This window comes from Cyanistes caeruleus, chromosome 3 (assembly GCF_971803275.1).
Source record: "Cyanistes caeruleus chromosome 3, bCyaCae1.hap1.1, whole genome shotgun sequence".
In the NCBI taxonomy this organism is placed as follows: Eukaryota; Metazoa; Chordata; class Aves; order Passeriformes; family Paridae; genus Cyanistes; species Cyanistes caeruleus.
The window spans coordinates 72,628,745-72,643,125 of NC_141703.1; the positions used below are offsets into that span (position 1 = coordinate 72,628,745).

Below are 14,381 nucleotides of genomic sequence, written 5' to 3' on the forward strand. Positions count from 1 at the left end.
AAAACTATTCTTTTTGTCAGTAAACACTTTAGGACTGGGCCCAAGATGTCTACAGCATTATAATTAAGAAATTTGAAAATAATTCAAGTGGTCCAGAGAGGGAAAAGTACTTTCTGCTTCTATCCTGCCACTCCACACATGAACTAGCAGGGATGGTGATAGATCCTCCTTTCCAGAGCATCTCATGGCAGAACTGTGTTTTAAATGGAAGGAGAAATTTCTTCCTTTCATTTTTCCACCTACACCTGCATCTCACCTCTTAAATTGTCAGAGGGAAATAGAATCCTTGAATCATAGGATAATTTTAAATTGGAAAGGACCTCTAAAATCAGAGTCCGACCACGAAGCTGGCATCACCGTGTTTATCACTAAACCATGTCCCTAAATGCAACATCTACACACCCTTTAAATATCTTCAGGTATGGCTACTCAATCACTTCTCTGGCAGCCTGTTACAGTGCTTCACAACCTCTTCAGGGATGAAATTTTTCCCTGATATCCAATCTAAACATCCCCTGGCACAACCTGAGGCCATTTCCTCCTATGCTATTGCTTGTTACCTGGAGAAGAGGCCAACACCCACCTGGCTACGCCCTCCTTTCAGGCAGTTGGAGAGAGCAATAACATTCCCCCTGAGCCTCTTTTCCTCCTTGCTAAGCAGCCCCAATTCCCTCACCCACTCATCATTCCCTAGACCTTTCACCATCTTTTGTATCTCTGTTTTGGACACACTCCAGCAACACTCAGAAATAGTCTGAAAGGAACTGCTTTTTCCAAGAGGAAGCAGGTCATTTTGGTAACAGCTGAGTTTGAAAGGAGTGCCATTTCCAGAGGTATTTGTTTAGCACTGGTGAGGCTAGACATTTGTCCAGTTCCAGGCCACCCACTTAAAAGATGATTAGGGAGAAGCAGAGCATTTCTAGATTTCAGTGCCTGCTCTGATACTGATAATGAGAAATGACAAGCATGAAGCTTTTGAGCCTGCATATCCTTGTATGTTGTGTAAAGAAAGGCATAAATAAAACCAAAATGGATGACATTTTGCAGCCCTCATCACCACAGAGACAACTGACAATGGAGGAAAAATGTGTCTATAAACATAAAAATATAGACATTTGTGTGCCTTATAATGTTAGCAAAGCAAGTAAATAAAAATTGCTATTGCAGTATATAAAAAGTGAAGGTTTGAATCACTGTTATTAGAGTTGATGCACATTCCTTTTAGTCATGTTTTGTTCCAAGAAGATACCAATCATGACTGTGTGCTTTAGTTACTGAATGTTAAGGAGAAAAATAAGTAGGTTCCCTGCAATCTCTGAAACACAGTGACAACTACAAAAAATGTGCTTCTAGCTAGGGCAATGCTTTTCAAGGTGGGGATAAATGTCATCTGTAATACAGCATTAAGGACCTGGATATCCCAATCTAGTTTTACAGGACTCAAGGAACCCCATAAAACATAAGACAGATGAAGGGACAATGTTATGAACAGGACACAGACAGGACTTCAAAGCCTACCTCCTCAAAGATCTTTTCATGTGCTCAAAGTCTCCTTTGCCAAAAACCAGAGTTTTCACAATCACCACTCCTCTAAACGCATAGGCAGCAAAAATTTGGAAAAGGCTGAACCCTGACAATGCTCCAGAGCTCTCTGTCCTAGAACTTTTCAAGACCCAGCTTTTGAAGTCCTGGGCAGCTTAGTCCAACCTCAAACTGACCCTGCTGTGAGCAAGAGGTTGAACCAGAGACATCCTGAGATACCTTGCAAACCTGAATTACTCTGTGATTCTGCAGCTACATATGGGATATGGGAGGCCTGAGCATCAAACTGGGCACTGCAGCATATTCAATGATACAGACTAAATACTGCAACCTCTTGGGGTTGTTACACTCTAGGTTCTTTGCTATCTTCGTACTCCCTTTATGGACTCTCTCAAATTTCTCCCCAGACATCTTGAAGTGGGATCACTCAAGTCTGCATACTGAGGATGAGGATTGTCTCTGTCACAGCACTTGAAAAGCAACAGAGAAATCCAAAACAAAAGACAGGAGTAAATGGTAAAGGATCAGAGTTCCCAGAGTACCCTAGAAACAGTGGGGGTTCTGTTTAGTTAATGTTAACATCTTTGACTACCTGGCAGTGTAGGTAGGAAATACCTTAATCACATATGTAAAGGAGTCTGAACAGGGAGGTTAGATGGCAATAATAAATATGTAAGAGCAGTATTATTAACTATTCTAGCAGGATTTCAGGAGATTAGGAATACAAAGAGGAAGTAAGGTGAGATTCAGTCTGGAAAAATAAAAGCTAAACACTGAAAACCTGAGCTAAATGAAAGTGTAGCAGTTGTTGGGGAGGCTCACTATCTGATGAAAGTAACAGGTGAACTAAGAGTATTTGAGTGAGATCAGGACAATAGGACCACCTGAAGTCTCTCCAACCTGTATATTGTTGTGATCCCTTTTTCCCCTTCACGTTATTTCTTATTCCTGCCTTCTCTCTCCAACTGCTCTGTGTTGGAACAAAAATGAAGAACGATGCCTTAGCCATCTAACATTGCACCTTCTGCAAAACTGTTGAGAGCCTAGGAGTGGCAAGGAAGTGAAAAGCAGTGGCTAAGCAGTTGAACAAGAATATAGCATGAGGTACAAGAAAAAGGGGGTGCAAACCCTCTATTTCTCCAACAGCAAAATTATAGTAACAGCAGGAGGGCAGAAAATTGCCTTATCTTATAACTCTTCCTTGCCCTTTTGTGGATGTTTGCCCTCTTTGTCTTGAAGGGTGACTTACAGCAAAATCAGCACATTTTAGTTAGCCTTTGGACTTTTCTCTGAAAAATCTAGTTATTTCTAGCCTTAGTGATGTAAAAAAAGACTGCCAAATAAGAACATTTTTCCTTACAAAATTTCCTTGAGCTGAAGGTAAAAAACAAAAACTGTTTGTAAGAGGTCCATAAAGCATCAAAGGAATTAATCTTTTTATTCTTTCCTGCATCTGTAATAAAGGATTTACAGTACTTCAGAGCTGCTCAAGGACTGATATTCCTGTTCTCAAACCCCAAGCTTCGTTTCACTGTTTAATGCAGTACAAGAACAGCGCCGAATTTATAACTCGCCTCTTTATTCCATTAAATACAAAATGAACCTGATCCCTGCAGGTAGTCTCTTGCACATTCAAAAACATCTGCTACCAGGCAAGGGAGGCAAAGAAAAGGCAGAAGGAACTTTCAAACTTTTAAAGGTAAAAAAGCATCCAGGAAGTCTTAAGTGCAATGCATTCAGGTGTGAAAGAAGAGGATTTTCACGTGTGTGAGGAGACATGGTGAAGGAAAGGTGCTGTGAAATTGTGGAAGCTGTTGGGCCGGAAACAAGCAGCAGCACAGCCAAAGCAGGATGCTCGATCTGTTTGTCCTTGTTTGTCTGTCCACTCACCAGCCAGGGGATGCACCCACCTGCTCACACTCCAGTTGCAGCCCACAGGCTACAATTAATCCCTTAACATGACTTCTGCCTACCACCGTGTGTGCTTAATTAATTGTCTTTCCATCTATGAATGTCAGGGGCTGCTGCTGGAAAAAATCTGTGGAATTGTACTTAAGGAGCAACCTTGGAAGTCCGGATAAAGAGATGAAGGTACTAGAGAAAAATTCAGAGAAGAAAAAGTTTAAATACAAAGACTTGTCTCTGAAAATCTGCTGAATGAAAGGTTTTCCCCTGGGTGCATACTGCCTTGAAAAGCCTGGGTTCTTAACCTGACTTTCACAAACAGGCAAATGTGGTTATGAGGGCTCAGTGAAAAATTATTTCATCTTATTTTCCACCTCTTTAAGGCTTGGATTAAATATCTTCTAGATATTTAATTCAAGCATCAAAACTAATAATAAGATAGAGAATAGATGATACCTTATACCTAAAGATTTTAATAGGTTTTAGTGAAATTAATATATTGAAATTTTTGAAATGGGCTTTATATCAGAACACATGTGATTTATGAAGTTAAATATATTTGTGCCTGCATTTTACATTGAAAGGGACCCAAGTAGAGAGTCTGCAAACATCATATCAGAGGTGTCTGAAAAAAGCTATGCTCCTGTGACTGCCAGAAGACCATATTGTCCAGCTCTTGAAAAATGTGTAGACTACCAACTTGGACACAGTGGATGTCACTGAAATTGGCAAGGCTCAGCTAGAGGAATCCTCTTCAGCTCATTTCTGCAACCACTTTCATTTTGTGTGCCTTTGTTTTTTGATATAACAGATACTGAAGACCTCACTGAAAATTCCAACTCTTTAGTCTTTAGAAGCTACAAGAGACAATGAACTTGAGACTAGATCTGGACAAATGCGATCTTGAATAGCTGTGACTAAGAAAATCAAAACAAACAAATGTGCAAAATTATTTTTCCTCAGGTACTCCAAATGTAACAGCCTCATGATTAAGCCTAAAAACTCCCCAGGCAGAGTAGTAAAAAAAAAAGGTAACAGAGGAAATACTAAATAAAATTAAATATTTATCTGAAAGAAAGACAAGTAATTTGATTAAACACAAGATGTTATTCACCTACATTAGTTTTCAATTTCAGTGAAGAAAGAAAGGAAGAAAAAAATTGCTTAGATTTGACCCAAAATACTGGTATAGTTTGAATAACACACTGTATGGGAAAACACATTAGACAGGACCAATTCTGCAGTACAAGTCTGGCCAGAAAATGATGCTCAAACCATGCTCTAGGCTAGAGACTGGATATGAACCCTACTTTTATAGTTCAATCAACCTCTTAACCTAGTTTTATCCAGGAGCACCAAATCTTGATACAGACCATAGGAAGAACTAATTTGAGGGATTAAATAACACATCCATAGTAGGCACTAAATAATATATCCCTAAGTGTCCAGAAACTGTATTAGTGGATTTTTTTAATTTCTAAAGAAAGTATTGAAAAGCATGAAGAATAAAAAGGATGAATAACATATTACTTTGCAGTGTATCAGAAAGACTTTTTTTTAAGCTAAAAGTATACTAGTTTCCTTAAATGCTTTTGCAATTATCAGATTGCTATAATGCATAATACTCAGCTGAAATCCCAGTTTAATTACCACTTTTATGTTTAAATTTGATTCTTTATCCGTAAAATACTGTGAGGCCTCCTGATTGTATTTAATATCCTCACTCCGATGCTCTGCATGTACCCTGAGCAATGCTCACATGAAGCAATGCTGAGTTACACTTTCCAAGTGCCACCTCATCTCATGCAAAGGAAATTAGATTCTTTTTTTTTAATTTAATCACGGTTCTATTTAATTAAAGTCTTAAGAATTGTTTTGTTTTTGAAAAAATTGTTTAATAGAGGCTTTCGGATAAATCATTCACTATGAGTTTGAATTTTGGACAAGATATTCTAGGCTATGAATAAATTTATAATTGCTGGCAGGACCAAAATGTTAAAGAGCTGGATGACAGCGATGACAAAAGCTTCCTTATTTCTGCCTTAGAAGAGCTGTAAAAGGAAAGAGTTTGTGATTCTTCTCTGGGTATCTTTGCTATTCATCTTGTGTGCATGGGTTTGGGGAGGGAGACTAATGGAAAAACTGTTTATGCTTCTTATTCCTCTTCCATATTTTTTTGCATATGCATTATAAAGAATAATTTTCTTTCCTTCAGTCTAGTTAAATAAGAGCATTTGATCTAGGAATCTAGTGGAGGACCCTGTGATGTTGAGAAGCTTCATGGAAATGACTCCTGACTGCAGGCATCTCTGACTCAGGAGCATTCAGCTTGGGAGACTGAGAGCAGCAAGATCTGCCGAGCGCTCCGGCTCTGAGAATCTGCTTCATTACCGCCCATTTTTAGAGCATCACAATGGAGCAGCCAGCCACTCTGGGGATAGTAGCTGGGTGTCAAACACCTCTGCAGGCATTTTCAAGCAGTGATAACTGATCTCTCAATAAGTCTGCTTTCAAGAACTCCTGCTCTGCAGGTTGAAACATCTGGGAAATAAAATGCAGAGGATCAGTAGGCAAAATCAGGGAAGGAGGGAGTGGAGAAGACAGACAAGGTATTTCTCATCAAAAACATTTCACAAGATTAAACCCAAAGGCATAATGTGCATAATGCTTTTCTCCTTAAACAGAAGAGCATTGACACACGGAAAGGTAAGAAAGTACCAAGAGGATTACAAAATTGGATTCACTAGGCTAAAAAAGAGATGCAGGCTTAAGTCACTGAGAAGTACAGTTAGTCTGGAAGAAGAAAATGCAGACAGTTCCCTGCTTTGGAGACTGAGTTTGGCTTCCAGAGCAATGCTTACATCCATTTTGAATGGAAAAAGCATCCTAATCATCCTGTATCTGAGGAATTGGAAGGAATATCAAATCAGGACTTGAACTCCAGGACACATTCTGCATACTATATTTGCAGCTCATGCATACTCTACTCAGCCTCTGAGTACTTCCAGTGGGGGTTTTGTTGCTAACAACCCTTCTCAAACTGGTCTCTGCTCTTGCACACTTTATTTTCAGTATTATTTAATTTTCATCTCACTATTTTACTTAGCAATATATGAATGCTCTTGAAGTCCACTTAGGAATATTTATACTTGGTCTCCTTCACCCATCAACCTGGCTTCCCATTTTCTGGATGCCTACTCCAGCTCCTGCTTGCCTTGAGAGCCAGCCCATGCTCATGGGTGTTAGGTACAGGCCAGACATGCTGCTTTGGCTGCAGGTATCTGGAAAGAGCACTGCTCTCAGCCAGTCTCAAACTGCTCATCAGCCCTCTCCTCTCCTTACAGCAGGATAACTGCACCTACAGCTGCTTCATCAGCTCATCCCGTCGGAAAGATGTGTTTTATAAACGTGTACAGCGGTGCTTAAGGTAAGTCAGGTTATTTTGGCAGAAACCACTCCAGGAGCAGTGAAACAAGAAGACACCAATCCCCTGTTGGGAGGCTGGGGAAGGCAATCGGGGCAGCAGAGGGCTGGCTAAGAGAAGTCATGTGTTCTACCCTGTGTAACTTGCAACTGCTCCTTATATTTGACCTTAAACACATGAAATAAGTCACCACTGCATGTCCAGTATTTTAAAATATATTTATCTTGTTTCTTCGCTTGCCTTGATTCCCATAAATCAATGGGATTTTTTAAATTAAAAAAAAAGTAAAAAGTATTTTTTTTTTCTCTTTTTAATACACATTTTAGATTGTAAGATTTTTGAGAGACAAACTTTCTAGTTTGGCCTTGAAGAAGTCTTCATGCATTGCCACTCCTTACTGTGTCAAGATCTCTAGGCAATATTCTACTGCAAGCAATAAACAGTATTACCATCTTGAAATTTCTTAGTTGCACTGAAGCATTCTCCAACACTCTAATAGTTTGTTTCAATTTCAAGAGATTTTCCATACAGCATGCTCCAAGCAGCAGAATTAGATATGGAAAAATCTGTTGAAAGGACCTGCTGAGCCCAAACTGTTTAAAATTGAACAATCACACAAGTGAGATTCACATTATAGTGCTCTTTAATTTTGACAAATTGTATGTTCCCTGGAAGAGATTCCACAGCATGAAAACCTTGCATTGCAACTTAGCAATTAGGTTTACCACCATGCAAACCTTCAAAGTCTTGTTATATTGAGTAGTCAGGGTCAGAACTGGAAAACAAACAGAACAAAAGATATTTGTTAAATTATGAACCCCTTTGGAAGAAAAAAAGAGAAAGTTTATTTTAAACATAATGTCATTCGGTTAGAAAACATAAATAAATAAAGCAGCAACATTAGCTTCCTAGGAAGTTCACTTACTTACAAGCACAATCCCTTCAAAATCCAATTCTTCTCCTTTTTTTTTAACATTATCATTACCTAAGTTTGCAATTAGTACATTTTGTATTCTTCTGACATCACATTTAGAATTATTCCTTTGAGAATCTTCTGCAGTTACAGGAGCATTCCCTGAAAAAGCACTGCCAACCACAATGATAAATATAAACTCCTTCAATCTCTAGGATGCATCCTGTTTTTCTTAAAAGTAATTTTTATTTCAAACCACATAAATGCAGCTAGTTTAGTGACTTTCTTTCTATCATTTGCCTGTTTATGGTACTCTGTTTCACCATCTTGCTGTATATTTTAGCTGTAATTTTTTGCTAGACCTTTGATTTTGTTGGGCTAATGGTCTGTGGAGCACCATGCACTAATGATAACATTAAAATATTTGCAAATACTGACACAAAATCTTTTTAAAACATACTTAATGGCTAGGTATGACCATAAAATATATTTTGTATTAATTTACCAATACTGTTTTCCTCTGACATTTCTAACCCTTTGCTACTATAATTGAATGACCAACACACTCAAGATCTTTAGAAAAGAATCTTTCCACACATACTCTCAATGAATACAATGCACAAAGGTTGACAAAACAAACTCATTTCATTATGAAAGTAATTCAAACACCAGTGTTTTCAACAACATTCAAGCATCTGGAAAGTGGATTTGGTTGTGTGGGGTTTTTTTCCAATATAAATACCTTTTTTTTTTTCTATTTTTTAAGTCCAAGTGTTTTGCAGAAAAAAAATAATCTGTGAGCTCCCAGTAGCTGTTATGTGCCATGGCAGTTTGAGCTTGGTTCTCTGGAATGCTTTCTAGACCAGAGTTCCAGAGGGTTTGCTAAATGACCACAATCAGAATTGATTCCCTTCAGTTACAACACCTAACAAATTGTACACAAGACAAATTAAGTGTGCTCTACTCTCTCAGCTTGCAAGCCCTTGTGACCATGGTGGGGAGTTCACCATCAGCACAACCAGGTAAAACAGCATTTCCCACAGCTGGAAGGTCTGCTGGCAGGGAGAGGCTTGCCCCTTCTCCCCAGCACAAGAACTGTATGTTCCCAGTACAGGAAAGGAAAATTCTATCCCTCTGTGCCTGGCAGCGGTTCTGCACAGCCTCCAGAGTGCTCTTTCACACCCACACTGCAGGCCCAGGCTTCTGGTCAATCCTTCTGACCATGGGAAGACTAGAAAATGGAGTCTGTAAAACAATGGGAATGGACCCAGTATTGGTGCCACTGGTGATTAACAGCAGTCAAAGTAGTAAATGACAATACTCATTGTTTCTCTGTCCAGACCATAATCTTAAACACAACACTAACCAAAGCCAGGGACCAGGCAAATGGGTGATAAATGCATGTAATATATATAATTTACATACAGACTAGAAACCCACAGCAGTATTTTTTACATTCAGTTTTTCAATTATGTGTTTACACTGCTCTTAGGCCTATTTCTGATCTTTGCTCATGTTCTGACCAGTCCAATTTATTTCCATTTCAGCTCATGAAGAGGTTCTTTAGCCTGTGGTAAAATACAGTGCAAAAAAAATCAGTCTACTGAACCTGGAAAAACAAATTCCTTCCTAACAATCTACTGATTTAAAAATTTACCCAGCTCCCTAAAACCAGCCTGGTTAATAAAGGGCAATGAGACATGTTTTGAGAGGGTCAGATGACTGTCACATTTCCAGCCATATGTTATCATTCCTTATCAAGATGCAAACTTGTGGAAAAGACTAAATCTTCGGTTAAACTTTTTTATGCATTTGCAGGGTAAAAGGGAAAGTCAAGAGCCTTTGAATGAAGATTTGTTGTCAAATTTTAACATAGTTTCACTTCACGGTTTCCAAGGGGTAAAAATACGCCAGATGGATGCCAAGTGAGTATTTCTTCTAGGCACAATGCAAGACTCAGCGCCACAAAATAATTTGTGGAAGAGCTTTTCATCCTTTTCCGAGGCTCCCAGAAAAGTGGCTGAGAATGTATTCTGCAGTGTTGTAAGCCACACTCGATTTCCTGTGTGGTCTTCCCCTACCTCCATCTCAAACCCTATTGCTCTTATCTTTTCATGGACCTCTAGGGACTGCTGCCAAATATTCCCATATCAAATGCAAAATTTTGATAATTCAATGTGCATTTCTAAGGAAGTACTTTCAGCATGCAGAATAGAAACAGGGCTTAGTGATCATTTCCCTGCTACCCTATCTGCTCTGAGAATATATCCCTTGTGGCATCTCTTACATTCTGAGTCTTCACGGGGATTTCATGGCCCACAGGGCGTAGTTCTTTGCCATGGGTCCCACAGCTTTTCCATCTTGTCTGCTGTTAAAGTTTCTTAGCTATTCTCTTAGCTTTTCCCCTCACTCACTGAGCAGTACTACTGGTATTAAAAGCTCTTGCAGCTGCTCTTTTCATGTTTGTGTGCCTATTCTTCCCTGGTCTGCTGCAATCTCCTCTGTGCTGCCTGTATGTAGGTCAGCATCACTTTTGCTCGAGCCTCTGTTAGCGAGTGATCTGGGCCTGAGTGTAAGTTCTGCTGATGAACTGGTTGTCTCTTTTGCCAAAAATTATTCTGCCTCTTATTAATTCTTCTTTTAACATTCAGTATGTGCAATGTTCAGCAAAACTGTGATCTGCAGTAATAAAAGCTTCATCTGCTTGCCCTTGTTCCTGGCACCTCCTAGCAAATTTGGCCTTTTCATGTATTATATTTTGCTTGTCTGTGACATCGACTTCAAAAATATCTTTTTTTCATTTTTTTTTTTTTTAACTTTTTTTCTTTCTTTGGTGAGAGACACAGACAGGCAACAGCAGCAGGAGTAGCCAGGGAAAATACCAAGATGGTATACTACATCATATTCTTATACCTTTCTGAATGGATTCCTGAATTTTTCAGCTTTAGCAGAGCTAAGTTGCCAAAATCAATATTCTGCTTGTTCCTTTGTCTGCCCAGGAACCTGAAGGAAAACCCTATGTAGGAGTGGTGCTACAGCAGAAACATAAAGCAGTAATGAGATGAGAGGTGATGGCATGGTAATGGGTGGTTGCTTCTAATAATCTCTGAGTAGCAGAGTTTTCATACTCACCCACAACAGATGTGGTAGATGACAAAGATAGTTAGACAGCTCTGTGACATTAAGCCCTGTGTCAGCCCCTACTGACACATTCCCTTTTCAACAACACCTTTTGCCTTTTCTCTGTCTTCTTCCCTTGCAAAAAACTGTTAATGGCAGCTACATAAGGCAGTCACCTAAATGTGCATGTCATCGTGTAAGTTTTCCATGGCTTCAAACCTCAGCAGGTTTTTTTACTACTGTAAGCACTGCTATTTTTAGCTGCATATTAACTACTAAGAAATGTTAAAACTTTTTTTGTTTTGCTTTGGATTGGTCTGGGTTGTTTTTTTTGTAGGAAGAAAATGCCTCCCATTTCATTAGAACCACAGGAAAACAAAGTATGACTGTCAACTGTTCATAATAATCAGCTGCGTGGCATCTTTCAATCAAGCGTCAAAGGCATTAAGAAATTAAGCCTTACAATATAGTTAGAAAGGATTTTTTTGTAAGAATGCTTGCTACTTGTACTGCCAGTTTGATAGCATCATAATTTTCATGGTAAATAATAATACCAGCAATCATCATTATCAAAAATTCAATAAATCAAAACTGACTTATCTAAAAGTGGGATTTCCCACAGGATATGCAATTTCAAGACTGCAGCCTTGACTGAAGAGGATTGTTTAGATTTTTCTGCAAAATTCTCATGTTTGCAGTATTTTGCACAACCTTGTGCTTGGTAATAATATGTATAGCCCTCCTTCAACCATTCTGTCTTTCTATTCATTTTTCATGTTGTCTGTGTGAAGTTGATAGCAAATTCTGCATTTCTTTCAGTGATCAGAAACAATGATCAATCAAAGAGCATCACATTCTGTGTTTCTCTGTCTGGAGCAAGGAGACAGCCCAAGAAGAATGAACACATTAAAAAAACCCTATGTGGTGGGTTTGTTTCTGTCTTTTCCTCTATTTAGTGTACAATAGAGTTCTCAGGGTGATTTCCATGTATATTTAGCATAGAAAGTGTGGTAGTCTGTTTCTTCTAACATCATGAAATTCAAAGAGATAAGGCTGGAACACTGCACTTGAGAGCCTGACATTAAATAAACATGGCCCCTGGATAAATAGTTAGTACTTCAGAAAATGAGGCCACCTACTTAAGTGCTAAGTGTGGGTTTACGCGTCTCTTTCTATAAACAGCCAGGCTTGAACATTTTAACCCAGTGCATAAATCCTCAGATAATTAAACTGGACAGTGTATCTGTGCTTCACTGGTACAAGAACAAGGGCAACTGTAAACCCAAGGAGAGATTTGCCATGGGAAAAATATGAGATATATCTTCAGATAACCAGTTTGTCTTCAAAGATGCTAGGGGGAAGTGAAGATTTTTTTGAGATTTCTAAAGTCCATCTTAGGTTTCAGTTGGAAGGATGTATGAAGATCTAAAATTTCAAGGCAAATATGTTCTAAAAATGGAGCTTTGGATGAAGCAAAGCTATTTAGGTTGATCAAATTAGAAATTATTCATTTCCGTTTTTATTGCAGTACATGCATAAAATAGGATACAATAATAACATTTTAAGCCATTTGGAAATCAGGAAATTAATTTGAAAACTACCTGTTTCTGCAGAAAATTTTTCACATTATTGAATCAGAGTTTTCAATGGAAAATGTCCCTCAGAAAAGTGTTTGACTCCATGAGATCCAACACTGAGCAAGAAGCTGACGCCTTTATGTCCAAGATCATGTGAAGAGTGTTGTATCTTCCACTGTGCTACTGTGTGGACACACAGAAACCTGCAGTCATGATCCAGCAATGAACTAGCAAGGACTTTAACCCTGCCACTGTAGTTGAAAGCAATTAGGAACAGCTCAGACAGAGAAAGATGTTCTTGAGACCAAGCACAAAGATAACTTGAAGAGTTAAGCTGTAAATTAAAACTGATAGTAGTTGTATAGGTCTGAAATGAATTATTGCAAAACTTTTTTCTGTAACGTAATCCAAACTATATTTTAATTGGATTCTAATGTTTTCTTTTTCAAGGAGACAGCTGGAGTTCCATCTGGCCTCATTTCTCATAACACAATCTATTTTGTACTATAATACTTTCAATATGGTAATTACTATTGTTGGTTGTAAAAAACCATAAAGTTTCAGTCTGAACAATTTCATCTGGTCTTTCAATAAAGCTGACTCAACTTTCAGGACGCTGTTGCTCAGCATATTAAAAATTATGCATCACCGAAAACAACAATAAATAGCTAGAAAAAAAAATATATAATTGACTGGTATTTGAGCATGTCCCTTAAAAACAGATGATTCAAATGCAAAAAACATTCATTAAAAACAGAAACTGTATTGAAATCCACTTTTGGCTTTATTAGTGGTAAAATCCAAATTCGCTGCTTATGATATGGTTTTCCACAAGGAACAACTGCATTTAGGTCATTAGAAAGACAAAATATTGAACAAAAGAATACTGAGTATGTTACCTATTATAGCAATAAGCCTCCAGCCTTGCACATCAGCTCCAAGGCAATGCCCTCCACCACAGCCAGGCTACTAAAGATGTTTAGCACCACTGTTGGTCTGACATGCAGAAGCTGTCCAACCTCAGGAAATCATCAGTCCAAAGGACAGAAGGAAGTTTATTAAACAGAAGTTTAATATCCTGGAAGTTATTTCCTCTCTCTGTTTAATCTACAAAGACTGCATGGTTGTTTCTACAGCACACTGAAGTGCTTGGAGACAAAGTCACATCCATCAGGCCTAACTGGACAAAAAAACTGGATGTAATAGGAGTGTTTGAGACCTCTTGTGCTGAGATAGATAATGCTGATGATGGACACAGGGGTTGAATAAATAATAGGTAATGCTGATGAAGGCACAAAGGGGCTGAAGCGATCTGGACCTGCCAGGACATGCTGGTAGTGACAACAACAAAATATATTTTAAGCATTACTTGCAAGCTGGAGTAGTTACCAATGCAAAACTTGTACATGTGTCATATGACCACAGTGAAACTGTTCCTTTTGCTGCTTTAATGATCAAACATAGAGAATATTTTTTTCAAAGTGCAGCTGTGCCATGTATTCATGTTCTGTACCTAGACGATGAAGGCTACAGAAAATGTTAGACTGTTTCTTCCATTCCTCAAACCACCTCCAACATCAGGCATATGGGGAAAATCAGGGAGTAAAGCTACAGGGAGCAGAACTCACTATGGGACTTCCACTTGTGCTTCACTGGGGCTGCATCTTTCCAGTGATACTGCAGGGAGTCTGTAGGGAAGAGAGGGCAGTGACAACCCTGCCGTGATGTAACAGGAGGTCAGGATCTGTCCAGCTCCCTGTGATCCAGCTTGGCTAGTTATTTATTGCCCATTTCAGTAGCAAGAGGGTCCACAGATAAATGCTTACATAACCTTTGTTTCACATAATATTTGTAAGGGAAAGTCTGGAGAGCTGAGCACTGGAGCTTAATCTGTGTACTG

General features: G+C 38.7%; 1 long non-coding RNA gene across 1 annotated transcript; it reads right to left on the bottom strand.

The window, feature by feature from the left end:
• Positions 1–9,267: 9,267 nt before the first annotated feature.
• Positions 9,268–14,163, bottom strand: LOC111926472 (uncharacterized). The gene is made up of 4 exons (XR_002862975.2): positions 14,110–14,163; positions 12,506–12,664; positions 10,698–10,816; positions 9,268–9,352 (listed from the first exon to the last, which is right to left on the bottom strand). It is a non-coding gene; the product is annotated as an uncharacterized LOC111926472 (long non-coding RNA).
• Positions 14,164–14,381: the final 218 nt, after the last annotated feature.